Source organism: Tenrec ecaudatus, chromosome X, assembly GCF_050624435.1.
Source record: "Tenrec ecaudatus isolate mTenEca1 chromosome X, mTenEca1.hap1, whole genome shotgun sequence".
Taxonomy (NCBI): Eukaryota; Metazoa; Chordata; class Mammalia; order Afrosoricida; family Tenrecidae; genus Tenrec; species Tenrec ecaudatus.
The window spans coordinates 152457953-152474517 of record NC_134548.1 but is presented as its reverse complement, the minus strand read 5'-3'; the positions used below and the strand labels follow the sequence as shown (position 1 = coordinate 152474517).

At 42.7% G+C, this 16565-nt stretch overlaps 1 pseudogene; it reads right to left on the bottom strand.

The window, feature by feature from the left end:
- Positions 1–1584: 1584 nt before the first annotated feature.
- The window catches only part of LOC142433799 (uncharacterized), a 28034-nt pseudogene continuing 13053 nt past the window's right edge, over positions 1585–16565 (bottom strand).

Genomic DNA, 16565 nt, shown 5'->3' with positions numbered 1-16565 from the left:
CAGTACACAAACACTGCCATTGAATTGACGCTGGCTCATAGCGACCCTATCAGACAGGGCAGAATGATCTCTGTGGGTTTCTGAGACTCTATTTACGGAAGTAGGAAGCTCCATATTTCTTTCAAGGAGCAGCTGGTGGGTTTGAACTGCTGACCTTTCAGATCGCAGCCCAACACATAATTGCTATGCCACCAGGGCTCTGAATGCAGCACAGTCCCTCTGTAGTTGTGACTGGGGCAACCTGCTTCATGAGGAGGCAGGACTTAACACCCTTTCAAAATGACTTTTTTAAATGAGATGCTTTTCCTTTACTTATTCTACAAGTATTCCACGTTCACTATAGAAACAAATGACAATAAGCCGAGAAGCACAATGAGTTCAAAATATCCATAGTAGCTCCACACCCCAAAGGAGCCATTGGCCATCCCATGCTGGATGGTAATTGTAGCCTTTTTCCTATACTCACACATGCTCCTGTTGAACACCCTGCCAGTGGAAGGCTTGAAAGAGCCCCGTGTCTGTGAGCCCGGGGACACTCTGCCAAAGAGAAGTCCAAGTTGAAACAATCCTGCCACCTGCTGCCTGGCATGCTCTTCTCAACAGCTCTTTGGAACTTGACTTTTGGTTTTCTTTTTAAAATCCGTATTTTGTTCATTACAGATCCAAGTTCCAAACCCAGTTGTACCAAATGAGTACAGTAGTTCATCTCACTTGGTCTCATTTTCTCCACATGCCACCCAAGATGATGCATTACTGACCTTTGAAAATGGTGGGAATTTGATGTGATAATAATAGATTGAGCTTTTTGATATTCTCAGTTCTGTAGATAAAAAACAGTCAAATATCAGCAATTTATGGCTCAATTTTATATGTAATGCATTGTGCACTTAATACAAATGAAAACCTGAACCCACAGACATTGAGTCTAGGAGGGGGTATCCTGACCAAAACCAGCCAAACAAACAAACTGAAGCTCCACTGGGCAGAGCTTTCTTAGTTCGAATTTCTCCTGCTAGGCGAGCAACTCACTCAGTTAGTGCACTCAGTGTTGATGTCTGGGAAGTTTCTCTCCGGTCACAGTGAATTTTTTCATTAAAAAGTTTTGCTCAAACTTCGTTTTTCTGTGATGGTTGATTTAGGAGAACAGTGTGCGGCTGTGAAATTTTGTTTCCCACTCAGGAAAAATGCCGCAGAAACTGTTGTGATGTTGAACACAGCTTACAAGGACAGTGCTATAGGAAAAACTCAAGTGTCAAATGGTTTTCTCATTTCAAAAAAGGTGAAGTGTCGATGACAAACCTCCTTCGGGATGTCTGTCAACTTCCTGAATGGACGAAACTGTTGACAAAATTCATGTACTTGAGCTCAAAGACAACGGACCATGGAAGAGATGGGGAAGTTATCTGGACCATCTTGGAGCTCACTCAGTTCAGGGAATTTTAACATAAGATTTGGGAATGGGAAGAATCGCTGTGAAATTTTTGCTTTGGGTTCTGACTGACCGGCAAAAAGAGCGTTGAATTGAAACATGCCTTGCTTTGAAAGAACAGCACTGACGTAACACATACATTTTTTCCAAGGTCATTACTGGTGAGGAGACATGGCGCTATTCTTCTGATCTAAAAAGCAAACATCAATCAAACCAGTGGAAAACGCCATTGTCACCTCGCCCCTAAAAAGCTCATCAAGTGAAATCAAAGATCGGGATGATGCTTGTTTGTTTTTTGATGTGAGGGGAATAGGGCATTTGGAGTTCATTCCACCAGGTCACACTGTTAATCCAACTTTCTATTTAGAGCTTCAGAATAGATTGCATAATAGTGTGCGACCAAAAAGGCCTGATTTGTGGCAGACCGGGGACTGGTTTTGCCACCACAGCCATGCACTTGCTCAAGGAGCAATCTCAGTGAGCCAGTTTTTGGCAAAAACAAAACAACCCCCCCCCCAAAAAAAGCATGCCTTTCTTGCTCCACACTCCTGACTCACTTGACCTTGCTCCATGCGACTTCTTTTTGTTTCTGTGAATGAAGAAGGATATGAAAGCACAGTAGTTTGATGACATGGAAGAGGTGAAGGGAAAAAAAACGGAGGCACTCTCAGCCATCCAAAGAGATGCATTTGAAAAATGGTTCCAAGAATGGAATAACAGGTTTGACAAGTGTATTAAGTGCTCTGGAGAGTACTTTGAAAGTGATAAGGTTGTTTTGTAAAAAAAAAAAATTAAATACATAGCTTTGAAAAAAGTCCTCTTTCTGGTATCCCCTTGTATTCTTATACATATTAATCCTATATAAGGTTTCAAAGGCTGGAAACCTTTATGGGAGCAGAAGACCTCACCTTTCTCTAGCAAAGAAGATGGTTTTGAACCTCCAATCTTGGAGATGAACAATTCCATTTTAAAGATGAAGACGTCAATCAAACCCAATAACCTGTTTTGTGATTTTATATAATTTGTGCCCTCCTAAATTTGCTTCCCTAGGTGTCCTGGTGCCAAGGTGGTTATGTATTGGGCTGCTAACCACAAGGTCAGCAGTTCAAAACCACTCCTCAGGGGAAAGACAAGGTTGTCTGTGCCCATAAAGAGGTACAGTCTTGGAAACTCACAGGGGCAGTTCTACCCTGTCCTATAAGGTGGCTATGTGTCGGCATCAACCCAACAACAGTAAATGCATGAGGGAGAGATTGAATGTGGCTTTGCATTCTAGAGAGTCATCTATACATTTAGGAGATTGAATCTACTTGGAAGACCTTGTAGGCTCTTTTATTCTTTCACTTTCTTTATTTTCACTGCGGAACTTTATTTCTGCCCCTCCACTAAAGAAAATAAAACAAAACAAAAATCGGGGAATGGATAAGTTCCTGGAAAGTAAGTATCTTTGTCTAGTTCACCGCTCTTTTCCTTCATGCCTGGAAGAGTACCTGGCATTGTAGGAGCGGTAGAATTAAGCCGCCATGAATGGATAAGTTAATGGATGCAGGCAACGTCAAGGCTCCACAACCAGACCAAACTCACTGATATCATCGAGGCCATTCTGATTCATACTGACCTTATAGGGCAGGGTCAAATTTCCCAGGGGACTACCAAGACTGTAACTGTTACTGGAAGTAGAAAGTGCCATCTTTTTCTCAAGGAGCGGTGAGTTTCAAACCGCTGATCTTGTGGTTAGCAGCCCAACCCATAACCACAGCTCCTCCAGGGCTCCCCAAAGTCAGGCCTACATGGGGAAAATTAGTCCTTATAAGAATCTCTGGGTGGCACGAATGGTTAAGTAGCTAAGTGCATGACTAATAACCCAAAGGTTGGCAGTTTGAATCCGTTCTGCATATAGCTGTGAAAACCCCATGAGCAGTTCTCCTCGGCACACATGGCTCACCAAGAGCCAGATTGGATTTGATGGCAACTAGTTACTTACAAGGAAAGTCCTGATAATTCTGATATCCTTTGCCTTCCCTTTCCCCAAGGCTGCTGAGAATAAGATGAAGAGGTAGTACTGATCAAACATATGAACAATCACACCTTCTCCACTTCATCTTGCTTAAGGTGAGAGCAGAAATGGCTATTTGCACAAACAAAAGGAAAAACAAATTCACTGCCATAGAGTTGATGCCAACCCATAGCTACCTTATGGGACAGGGTGAAACTGCCCCTGTAAGTTTCCTATAACTCTTCAGAGGCATGGAAAACCCCGTATTTCTCCTGAGGAACATTTGGTACTTTGGACTGCGGACTTCGCAGTTAGCAGCCCAACATGTAACCATTCCTCCCATCAGTTAATTATCTCCTGCCCCCAAGTTGAACAGGTATTTAAAGGGAAAAGAGGAAATGGCTGAAATGAAAAAGGCCTGCCGTAAATCTTTAGGGAAAATCTGTCAGAATAAAAGAACGTTTTCTATAAAGAGAGAAAACAAAGTCTGTGTGGGGAGACAAGATAGTGCTGCTACCAAGAATCTGAGTGACGTTTTAAATACACTTTATATTGCAGTGCGATTTTTAAAAGATTATACATATTTTGATAGGCATTCAGTGTTTACATTTTCTTAGAGTAAGAGTCTGATAGTAAAATATTGAATTCAAAATAATAAATGGGAATTCTTGGCATCGAATTTATCTCTAAACCATCATCTGTGGTGGTTTTAGCCACTAACTGGCTTTTCTATTCAATCTCATAGTGCTTTTAAAGAGATTATGATGGCTGTTGATTTTTAAAAGTGTAATACATTTTTGTTTCTAAATGTGATGGATTTGAGATTAAGTAGGGAGCCCCTGGATAGTGTAAATACCATTTACATGCTCTACGACTAACTGAAAGGTTGGAGGTTCAAATACACCAGATGTGCCTCAAAAGAAAGGCCTGGTGATCTACTTCTGAAAGGTCACAGCCTTGAAAACCCTCAGAAGTGCATGTCTACTCTGAAATACATGGTGTTAACCGTGAGTTGGAATCAACTTGACATCAACTGGCTTGCTTGTTTGGCAAACAATGGTGGTTCACTAGTAGAATCCCAGCTTTCCACACTGGAGATCTCGGCTGGATTCTGAGCCAATGCACCGCATGTGCACCCAGATACACCGAGGCTTAAATAGAGCATGGAAGGAAAAAAGGACACTGTTACAGAAGCAAAATCGGCAGAAGATCAATACATCACAGTTGTAGAAATGGGAATGGAACCATGATTGGGATGTGCACATTATGCTAGACAGTAAAGCTTATTATGCTAGACAGAAGATTGATCCAAGACTTCTGGCCAAGGAACTACATGCATGACTCATGAATATGTGACCACAGTATGGCAGTGTCTATCAAGGACACACCCAGGCAAGAGAGACTGTCACTCCCTGACCTGGTTTCGTGAGAGTGGCACTTCATTTTCTAATATAATATGCCTGAGGGCAAGACTGTTCACATTCCTGGTTAATAGTCAGAAGAAATTCCCTGAAGGCTTAATTTACAAGGGGAATTTCCAAATGGATTTTTAGCTTCATTTTATTATTCAGTCTTCTGCAAACCTAGTACTCCGAACTTAATCTCTGAGGCAGTCCTTCACGTGCTTGAGCCCATTGTTGCAACCACTCTGTTAACTAGTTCCCTGAGGGTCATATTCCTTTTCAAGCACTCTCCACATTTGCAAGGCTGGTGCTCTCCTCCAGGGATCAATTCCTCCTGAAAACGTGTCCACAGTCAATGAGTTGAAGTTTCACCATTATTGCTAAGGAGCATTCTGACTGTACTTCTTCCAAGTTTGTTCTGGCAATCAATAGTACATTCAATATTTTTCTCCAGTACTGTAAGTATCAATTCTGCTGCGGTCTTCCTTATTTATAGTCCAACTTTCACATGTCCACGTCCCCATACCTTGCCCTTCAGATGGGGACGATACATCAGAACAACCTGTCTTGAAGCAGGGCCTTCTTCTCAGAGCATTCTCTTTGGATTTTCTCTGTTCTTGTTACATCAGGTCATGGATAATTGAACTGTTTGTGTTCTTGGGGCTGATTCATTGTTGACTAGAGTTGTTGGAAGAAATAAGCTAGGACACCAATTATCTTGAGAAAAGCAACAGTTTTTTACATTTATTTTTAAAAATCATTTTATTGGGGGCTCGTACAACTCTTCTCACAATCCATCTATCCACCCATTGTGTCCAGCACATTTGTACATTTGTTGCCATCATTATTCTCAAAACATTTGCTTTCTACTTGAGCCCTTGGTATTGGCTCCTCATTTCCCCCCTCCCTCCCTGACCCCCTCCCTCACAAACCCTTGATCATTTATAAATTATTATTATTTTTCATGTTCTACACTGTCTGACATCTCCCTTCACCCACTTTTCTGGAGGAGATTATATGTAGATGCCTGTAATCGGTTCCCCCTCTGTACCCCACCGTCCCTCTACCCTCCTGGTATCACCACCCTCACCACTGCGCCTGAAGGGATCATCTGTCCTGGATTCCCTGTGTTTCCAGTTCCTATCTGGACTTGTGTACATGCTCTGGTCATGATAGTGTAGGGGAGGAAACATTAAAGAACTAGAGGAAAGTTGTGTGTTTCATTGTTACTACACTGAACACTGACTGGCTCTGACTGGCTCGTCTCTTCTGAAGTAGCAGTATTAAATAAGTTTAAGCAATAACAAGATGTTGGAGTGTTGTAAAGTAACATATGTTGGTTTGGTGGCGGTTTTCTTCAAGCGTTAACTTAACCTGAGAATCCAGCTTCAATCCTGCTCTGACTCCCTCTCTCTTGAAAGATTTCATACTCTTAATAACTTCTGCCACCACTCGTTTGCCAGTTTGTTGTTCTGTGGTGGCTTGTGTGTTGCTGTGATACTGGAAGCTATGTCACTGATATTTCAAATACCAGCAGGGTCACCCAAAGTGAACAGGTTTCAGCTGAGCTTCCATGCTAAGAACAGACAACGAAGAAGGAATCAGTTCCCCACTTGGGAGGACGGAAACTCTGAAAATCTTATGCATAGCATAGAAACATGGTCAGATACCAAAGGTATAATAAATGGAACAGAATATTGTTGGAGATAGTGCCCAAGGATGGACTCCTCTGGTCAGAGGGCACTCAAAATGTGAGTGCAGTCAGCCACGGTGATGTGAGTAGGGAGTGGAGCCTTCTGGATCTACATTTGCTGGTGGAGCATGAAAAAGCCCCCAATGATTGGAACTTGGAATGTGCGAAGTATGAATACAGGAAAACTGCAAGTCATCATAAATGAAAGGGAAAACATACAGGTCAATATGCTAGGCATTAGTGAGCTGACATGGACAGTTATTGGCCTTTTTTAATCTGAACACCATATGATTAACTACACAGGGACTTAATAGCATCACGAGGAATGGCATGGAATTTATTGTTCAAGATGACATTTGCAAAATCAATCCCGGAGTACAATGCTGTCTGTGATAGGATTATAGCTATCCACCTTTAAGGAAATCCAATCAATACAAATATGATTTAAATTTAGGCACCAACCACAAAAGCTAGTGATGTAGAAATTGAAGAATTCTACAAGCATTCAGTCAGAAATGGATCAAACATGCAATCCAAATGCATAGGCAGATATTGGCGACAGACATGCAAAAGTTGGAAACAAAGAGGAGAGAACAGTAGTGTGAAAATATGGCCTTGGTGACAGAAATGAAACTGGAAAGCACATGATAAAACCAATGACCTGTTCATAGCAAATACTTATTTTCAACAACAAAAAGGGCAGCTATGCACATGGGCTGTCCCATATGGAATACACAGAAATCAAATGGACTACATCTGTGGGAAGAGAACCAGGAGAGCTCAATATCAGCAGCCACAACCAGACCAGGGGCTAACTGTGGAACAGACCATCAATTGCTCACATGTAAGTTCAGGATTAGACCGAAGAAAATTAAAACAAGTCTACCAGAGCCAAAATATCACATGAGTCTACCCAACCTGAATTTCGAGAACATCACAAGAACAGATTTGATATATTCGACATTAATGGCAGCATTCCTGAAGAGCTGGGGAGGACAGCACGACTATCATTCATGAAGAAACCAGAAGGTCATTAAAAATACAGGAAAGAAAGAAAAGATAAAAATGGATGTCAGAAGAGACTCTGAAATTGTAGAGCAGCTAACACAAATGGAAGAAATGAGGGCATCAAAGAGCTGAATAGATGTCCAAGGTCAGTTCGATAAGAAAAGCAAAATATTATAATGAAATGTGCAAAGACAGAATTAGAAAATCCAAAGGGAGGAACATGCTCAGCATATCTTAAACTGAGGGAACTCAAGAAAAAAATTCAAGCCTGGACTTGCAATATTGAAAATTTTCATGGCAAAGTATTTAATAATGCAGGAAGCATAAAAAAACAATGGAAAGAAAACATAGAGCACTGTCAAATGGCAGTCTCTATCAAGGACATAGAAGAACTACTCGACTTTCATCCATTTCAAGAGGTGGTGTCTGAGCAAGAACCAATGATACTGAAGGAAGAAGTTCCAGGCGCATTGCAAGCATTAGCCCAAAACAATGGGCATGGCTTAACAACCTGATAAACCACTGAAAGCACTCTCTCCTATGTGCCAGTTACTTGGCCACCTGACTGGAAGAGATCCACATTTGTACTCACTCCAAAGAAGTGCCCCCAACAGAATGCTCAAATTATAGAACAAGATCATTGACACCTCAAATACAACTTTGCCAAAGATCATCCAACAACGTTTGCAGCAGTACATTGGCAGGGAGCTGCCAGAGGTTCAAGCTGGGTTCAGAGGACATGGAACAAGGGGGATCATTGCTGATGCCAGATGCATCTTGGCTGAAAGCAGAGAACACTAGAAAGCTGTTTACTTAGTTTTAGGTACTAACTGGGAACATCTCAAGAGACCCAGAATGGGCCTACTGGTCCGACTCTTTCTTATTCATTAATTCCTTATTCACCAGTGGCACGGAAAGGGTGTTCCTTAACAAAGCATTATGTATAACACCTCTGCCAAATGAAACATAAACATTTTTGTTTGGAAATTAAAAGCAGCAAGTCCCCACACCTTTCCTCCTTTTACACAGCAAGTAACGTTCACTAGCCTGGGTATAGCCTCTATCTGCCAACCTTTGGCCAGTGAGGAAGATTCAGAGAAAAGAATATAATCACCCATCAGAAATAATGAAGCCGTAGCCTCAATTGTGCATTCCCCTGCAAGGTGCCCTGATTCGCCACAGCAACAGCAGTAGATTCCCCTAGTATTGCTGCAGTTGATGACTACAGGACCAGTTTCACAACACTGTAACTCTTCAATTTGGTCTTGTCTTTTTTAATGTGTCCAAGTTTTCCACAAGAATGACGCTTCTGCTCATCAGCGTGGTCACTGTCAAGAGCCAGATGGCCTGGTTTACCACAGTTGTAACAACATTGTAACACCACTGCTCTCTCTCTCTCTCTCTCTCTCTCTCTCTCTCTCTCTCTCTCTCTCTCTCTCTCTCTCTCTCGCTCGCTCTCGCTCTCGCTCTCGCTCTCGCTCTCGCTCTCTCTCTCCTTGTAGTCCATGGCAATAAGACCACCTCTACTGCACTTATAGCAGTCTTCAAATATCCTTCTGCAGATCACAAGAAGACCAGACTCACGACAATAATAAGAGATGTCTGGGAGAGACAAGGAAACAAACTGGAAACCTCTATCCGAGGTAAAACCACCTCTGCCACAGTTTCTCATTGCAGGACCACAGCCTTCTGGGCATTCCAGACCCAGGGCCCAATCGCCCACACTTGAAGCATGGTTTCCTTTGGCTTCTGAGTGTGTCCACAGCAGCAGAAACTCAGAGGCAGCCCGGGTAAAAGCAGCTCTCAAGGTAGAGGCTGTGTATTATCAGGATCTTTGCCTGCACCACGCGAGTCTGCACATGGCCTAATTTTTTTAAATAAGGAATTCTTAACCCATTTCTTAAGTATTTTCCTATATATCTGGTTAACTTTTTATCTATAAATCATTTTAATAATAATTGCATTAATTCCTACTTCTTAAGGGAAAACAAAAGAACAAACAAATCTGTCTTGAAAGAAGTAGAGCCAGAATGCTCCTTAAAAGCAAGTGTCTTAAAGGCTGGAAAATAGATAAGCTGCCATTTAGCAGAGAAGCAACAAAGCCCACATGGAAGAAACACACCATCCTGTGTGATTATCAGGTGTTGATGGGAGCAGATATCAGGCATCAAAGACCCAGAACAAAAAGAATCATATCGATGTGAATAAGAGGGGAGTGGGGAGTGGGGAGTGGAGACCCAAGGCCCATCTGTAGACAATTGAACATCCCCTTACAGAAGGGTCGCAAGGAAGAGATGAGCCAGTCTGGGTGCAGTATAGCACTGATGAAACATACAACTATCCTCTAGTTCTTCAATGCGTCACCCCAACCCCCACTACCATGACCAGAATTCTACCTTACAAATCTGGCTAGATAAGAGCATGTACAGTGGTACAGATAAGAGCTGGAAACACAGGGAATCCATGACAGATAAACCCCTCAAGACCAATAATGAGAGTAGTGATACCAGGAGGGGAAGGTAGGGGAAGAAAGGGGGAACCCATCACAATGATCGACATAAAACTCTCTGCCCCCTAGGGAGATGGACAACAGAAAAGTGGGCAAAAGGAGACAGTGATCAGTGTAAGACATGACAAAAATGATAATTTATAAATTATCAAGGGTTCACAAAGGAGGGAAGGTGGGGGAAGGGGAAATGAGCTGATACCAAGTGCTCAAGTAGAAAGAGAATATTTTGAGAATGACGATGGAACCATTATGTACAAATGTGCTTGACATAATGGATGTATGTATGGATTGTGATAAGAGCTGTAAGAGCCCCCAATAAAATGATTTAATATAAATACATATAATACCATAAAAAAGAAGCAAACATGTCAAGACTTTATCTCACATACTTTGGGCATATCAGGAGAGACCAGACCCTGGAGAAGGACATCGTGTGTGAGGGTAAAGTAAGAGGAGCAGTGAAAAAGAACAAGGCCCTCAACAAGATGGATTGACACAGTGGCTGAAACAATAGGTTCCAAAATAACACAATTGTGCAGGACCTGGCAGTGTTTCATTTTGTTGTATGTAGTATTGCTATGAGTCAGAACCGACTAACGGCACCCAACAACCACAAGGAACACCAGGAAAGGCAAATCCATCAATTGCAGGCTAAACTATAGAGGACAGCCAAAAGCATGAGGTTCTAGCTGTTTACTAAGGCCTGATGCAACTTCCACACATTATTCCTCAAAGTGGCATCCTTGCTCTTCAACACTTTAAAGAAGTCTTGGGTAACAAATTTGCTCAATCCAATTCATTGTTGGATTTCTTTTTTAAAAAATAGTTTCTAAAACATCTTAATGGTTTGGATTTTCACTTAACTCCTAAGAGTGAAACTGGGTTTTGTTACCGTTTTCTTTCGACATTTTTAAAATTGTAAATTAGGCGGGATTTTACAGTAGAAATGGTCAATTTTGCATTTAACAACTTACACATCTTATTGAACCACCCCAAAGCTTGGCCTCTTGACCACTATTTGTTTCTCTCTTTTATGTTTTGTAGGCTGTTATTTTCTCCTTCATTCAAATGAACACCAATCTATACTATCCTATTTCTTCCCCTTCCCTCCTTTCTCTGTCCACCCTTGATAACCATCAAATCTGTATTTTTTTGGTATGCAAGGTTTTATGTTGATTTTTTCTTTCAAAGATTAACCTTATACAATATCTATCCTTTTGTGTTTGTCTAACTTCACCCAGTATCATGTCCTCTAAATCCATCCATGCCATGAAGTGTTTCACAGTTCAATGATTATTCCTTAAGGATGTGTAGTATTCCATTGTGTGTATGCACCAAAACGTACTTATCCATTCTTATACTCGTTGGCATTTAGATGGTTTCCATCTTCTAACATACACCTTTCCTTTATTATTTATTTATGTTTTAAATACTTTCATTGGGTGCTCTTACATCTCTTATCACCATCCATACATTCATCCAGTGTGTCAAGCACATTTGCACATGTGTTGCCATCATTATTTTCAGAGTGTTCTCTTCCCATTTGAGCCCCTGATATCAGTTCACCATTTCTTCCCCCTCCCTCCTTTTCTCTCCCTCCCTTATGGACCCTTGATATGTTATAGATTATTATTTCCATACCTTACATCATCCTCCGTTGCCCCTCACCCATTTTTCCATTATTTTTCCATGGGAGGGGGGTTATAGGTTGATCCATGTAATCGACTACCCCTTTCTCCCCCCACCTGCCCCTAATCCTCCTGGTATCTCTACTCTCCTTGTTGGCCCTGAGGTGTTTATCTATCCTGGATTCCCTGTGTTGGGGGCTCTTATCTGTAGCAGTGTGCATGCTCTGGTCTAATCCAATTTGTAAGGTGGAATTGAGGTCATGATAGTGGGGTGAAGGAAGTACCAAAGAACTAGAGGAAAGTTGTGTGTTTCATCGGTGCTATACTGCTCCCTGACTGGCTCATCTCTTCCCTGTGACCCCTCTGTAAGGGGATGTCCAATTGCCTACAGATGGGCATAGAATCTCTACTTCACGCCTCCCACCATTCACCTTGGGTATGGTTTTATTCTGGGTCTTAGATGCCTGATACCTGCTACCATCGAGACCACATTATCACACAGGCTGGTGTGCTTCTTCCATGTGGGCTTTTTTTTGCTTCTCAGCTAGATGGCCGCTTGTTTATCTTCAAGCCTTTAAGACTCCAGATGCTTTATCTTTTTATAGCCGGGCACCATCCTCTTTCTTCACCACATTTGCTTATGAACCCATTTTGTCTTCAGCGATCTTGTCAGGAAGGTGAGCATTACAGAATGCAGGATTGTTAGAATAAAGTGTTCTTGGTTAAGGGAGTACTTTAGTTGAGGGCCAATGTCCATCTGCAACTTTAATTCTTAACATATAGATATGAGTAAATAGCTCTATTCCCTACTTGTTTTATAGACCTCTATAAATGTCCTTTGCCTCTTGGTTCTTTCTTCTATTTCCGTTTACTTCCCTCTTGTCCCACCATCATGTTTGGCCTTCATTGGGGTTTAGTAATTTCTCGCTGCTACATTGCCCTTGATTGAACCACACTAGGCATCCTACAACCTTCCTTTCATTGATTTTAATTCACTGGCTGTTCCCTTGTCCCTGGGTTGGTCCCCCCCCCCCCACCTGCCTTTCTCCCACCTCCCCTTCTCCCACATCACCCTGGAACCATTGGTCCCGTTCTTTTCATCTCCCAATTATTTATCCCACCTATCTTATCTAGATAGATGTGCAGATACATTAATAAGGGCAAAAATCAGGCAAAGTCAAATAGAACAACAAAGGAAGTTAAAACCACCAAAACAATAACCAAAAACAAAATAACAGCAATAAAAAGAAATCCACGGACATAAATGGAAAAGCCTATAAATAGTTCAAGGTCTGTTTGTTGGCCTTTATGAATGTTTTTCAGTCAAGTCTGTTGGGGTCCCACACTCTGTCTCCAAAGACTATTTTTGGTATTTCCCGGGGGTTTCATCACTCTGTTCACCCTTTTGCTCTGCTGCACGCCCTCAGTGCCTTTCCCCAGCGTGCTGTGGCCAGACCTTGCACTATTCCTGCATTGTGTCTCCAGTCCTGTCCCCTGCAGCGCCATGGTTCATTGAAGGATGCCGTGTCCTGTAGTGGGGGGCAGCCCTAGGATCCTCCCCGTGTGTTGTCTGCTCTGAGTAGGACATTGTCCTTGAGTCTTGGTGGGCCAGGATGTCCTCTCCTCTCTCCATCCCTTTTTGTTTCTCCCGTGTGCTCTAATCCAATGAGCCCCTCTACCCAAGCTGTAGCCCCAGTGCTGTCCTCTGAAGTGAATTCTTCTGAGGGAGAGCTGGCAGGGTGGGGGGTGTCCACATAGTTGGGATTGGGGCTGGCCCACAGACTTTTCTATTGGTTCCCTTGTACATGCCAGTATGTTGTATTCATGTCTTGGCATGTCGGGTTGAAGTCTGGTCTTTCCCTCTCCTGTGGAGATATAAACAATACCCTCCTCTTGGGTGAGTTAGTCTCCTGCTCTCCGCCAACCCATGTCTTTTTTTTCTTTTTTTCCCCCTCTTATTTAGTTGGCTGCAGTATGTATCCCTGGGTTGGGTTTTTTTTTTTTGCTCAAAACATCATTTATTAAATAACTTCTTATGAGGCAATGGAATTTTCTCACTTTCCCGTATCAACTCTGTTACTTCCATCTCATAAACATACTTTAGAGAAAACAATATATGCATTAGTATTTCTTTTTTTTAAATTTAATAAATCATTTTATTGGGGCTCATACAACTCTTATCACAAACCATACATAATCAATTGAGTAAAGCACCCTTATGTATTCGTTGCCCTCGTCATTCCCAAAATTCGCCTTCCACTTGGGTTACTGGAATCAGCTCGTTTTCCTTTTTTTCCCTCCCCCTCCCTCCCCGCTCCCCCCTCCCCCATGAACCCTTAATAGTTTATAAATTATTATTTTATCTTACACTGCCCGGCGTCTCCCCTCACCCAGCTTCCCTCTTCCCATCCCCCAGAGAGGAGGTTACATGTAGATCCCTGAGATCGGTTCTCCCTTTCCATACCCCTTCCCTCCTGGTGTTGCCACTCTCCCCGCTGGTCCTGAGGGATGCATTAGTGTTTCTTTTTTCTTTTTTTTTTTTGCAGTGTGTTCTTTTTTTTTTAATTAAAAAACATTTTATTAGGGGCTCATACAACTCTTATCACAATCCATACATATACATACACCAATTGTATAAAACACATCTGTACATTCTTTGCCCTAATCATTTTCTTTTTTTTTTAATTTTTTTTAAATTTTAACAATTTATTAGGGGCTCATACAATTCTTATCACAGTTCATACATATACATACATCAATTGTATAAAGCACATCTGTACAGTCCCTGCCCTAATCATTTTTTTCTCCTCTTTTCTTTTTTTACATTTTATTAGGGACCCATACAACTCTTATCACCACCATACATATACATACATCAATTGTATAAAGCACATCCATACATTCCCTGCCCCAATCATTCTCAAAGCATTTGTTCTCCACTTAAGCCCCTTGCATCAGGTCCTCTTTTTTTTCCCCTCCCTCCCCTTTCCCCCCTCCCTCATGTGCCCTTGGCAATTTATACCTCATTATTTTGTCATATCTTGCCCTATCCGGAGTCTGCCTTCCCCCCTTCTCTGCTGTCCCTCTCCCAGGGAAGAGGTCACATGTGGATCCTTGTAATCAGTTCCCCCCTTCCAACCCACTCACCCTCCACTCTCCCAGCATCGCCCCTCACACCCTTGGTCCTGAAGGTATCATCCACCCTGGATTCCCTGTACCTCCAGCCCTCATATGTACCAGTGTACAGCCTCTGCCCTATCCAGTCCTGCAAGGTAGAATTCGGATCATGGTAGTTGGGGGGAGGAAGCATCCAGGATCTTGGGGAAAGCTGTGTTCTTCATCGGTACTACCTCGCACCCTAATTAACCCATCTCCTCTCCTAAACCCCTCTATAAGGGGATCTCCATTGGCCGACACTTGGGCCTTGGGTCTCCACTCTGCGCTTCCCCCTTCATTTAATATGGTACATATATACATATACATATACACATATATACACACACTTATATCGTTGTTTTTTTTGCATGATGCCTTATACCTGGTCCCTTGGCACCTCGTGATCGCACTGGCCGGTGTGCTTCTTCCATGTGGGCTTTTTTGCTTCTGAGCTAGATGGCCGCTTGTTCACCTTCAAGCCTTTAAGACCCCAGACACTATCTCTTTTGATAGCCGGGCACCATCAGCTTTCTTCACCACATTTGCTTATGCACCCATTTGTCTTCAGCGATCCTATCATGGAGGTGTGCAGTCAATGATATGATTTTTTGTTCTTTGATGCCTGGTAACTGATCCCTTTGGGACCACTCGATCACACAGGCTGGTATGTTCTTCCATGTGGACTTTGTTGCTTCTGCGCTAGATGGCCGTTTGTTTATCTTCAAGCCTTTAAGACCCCAGTCACTATCTCTTTTGATAGCCGGGCACCATCAGCTTTCTTCACCACATTTACTTGTTCACCCATTTTGGCTCCAGCCGTTGTGTCGGGAGAGTGAGCATCATAGAGTTCCAATTTAATAAAAGAAGTTATTCATGCATTGAGGGAGTGTTTGAGTAGAGGCCCAAGGTCCTTCCGCCACCTTAATACTTGACTTATAAATATAGACACAGATCTATTTCCTCATCTTCCTATATATATTTGCATGTACATGTCTTTTTCTAGACCTCCATGAATGCCCTTTGACTCCTAGCTCTTTCCTCCATCTCCCTTGACTTTCCTCCTGCCCTACTACCATGCTTCATTGCCACCTGGGCTAGAGTATACCTCTTCTCTAAGCACCCTTACCCTTGATCATTTCCCACCAGGCCAACCACTCCCCCTTCTCTACCATTTGGGGTCCCATGTTTTTCCCTTGTCCCTGGGTTTGTTAACACCACTTCCTTACCCCCCCCTACCCCCCACCCCAAGTCCCCCCGGAACTGTCGGTCCCGTTGTTTTTCCTCCAGATAGTTCATCCAGCCTGTCCTATTCAGACAGACCTGTGGAGTCACTAACATGCACGAAAACAAGACAGAGGAAAACAAAGCAACAGTATACAACCAGACAACAAAACAATAAAAACAAACCACTGACAAAGAACAGAACAAAACAGTTCACAAGAGAAAAGCTTGTAGTTAATTCAGGGATCGTTTGCTGGCCCTTAGGAGCGTTTTCCAGTCCAGTCTGTTGGGGCACCACGCCCTGGCCCCAAAGTCCACTTTCAGCATTCCCTGGGGACCTTGCCACTCCATTCCCTTGCTGTTCCGCTGCACTCCCCCAGTGATTTGCCTCAGTGTGGTGGGATCAGGTCAGGTGCAATTCCCACACTGTGTCTCCGGTGCTGTCCCCTGTATCGCCCTTAGTCACTGAGGGGCATCATGTCTCATAGTAGGGCCAGCCATGTTGTTCTCTCTGTGGACTGG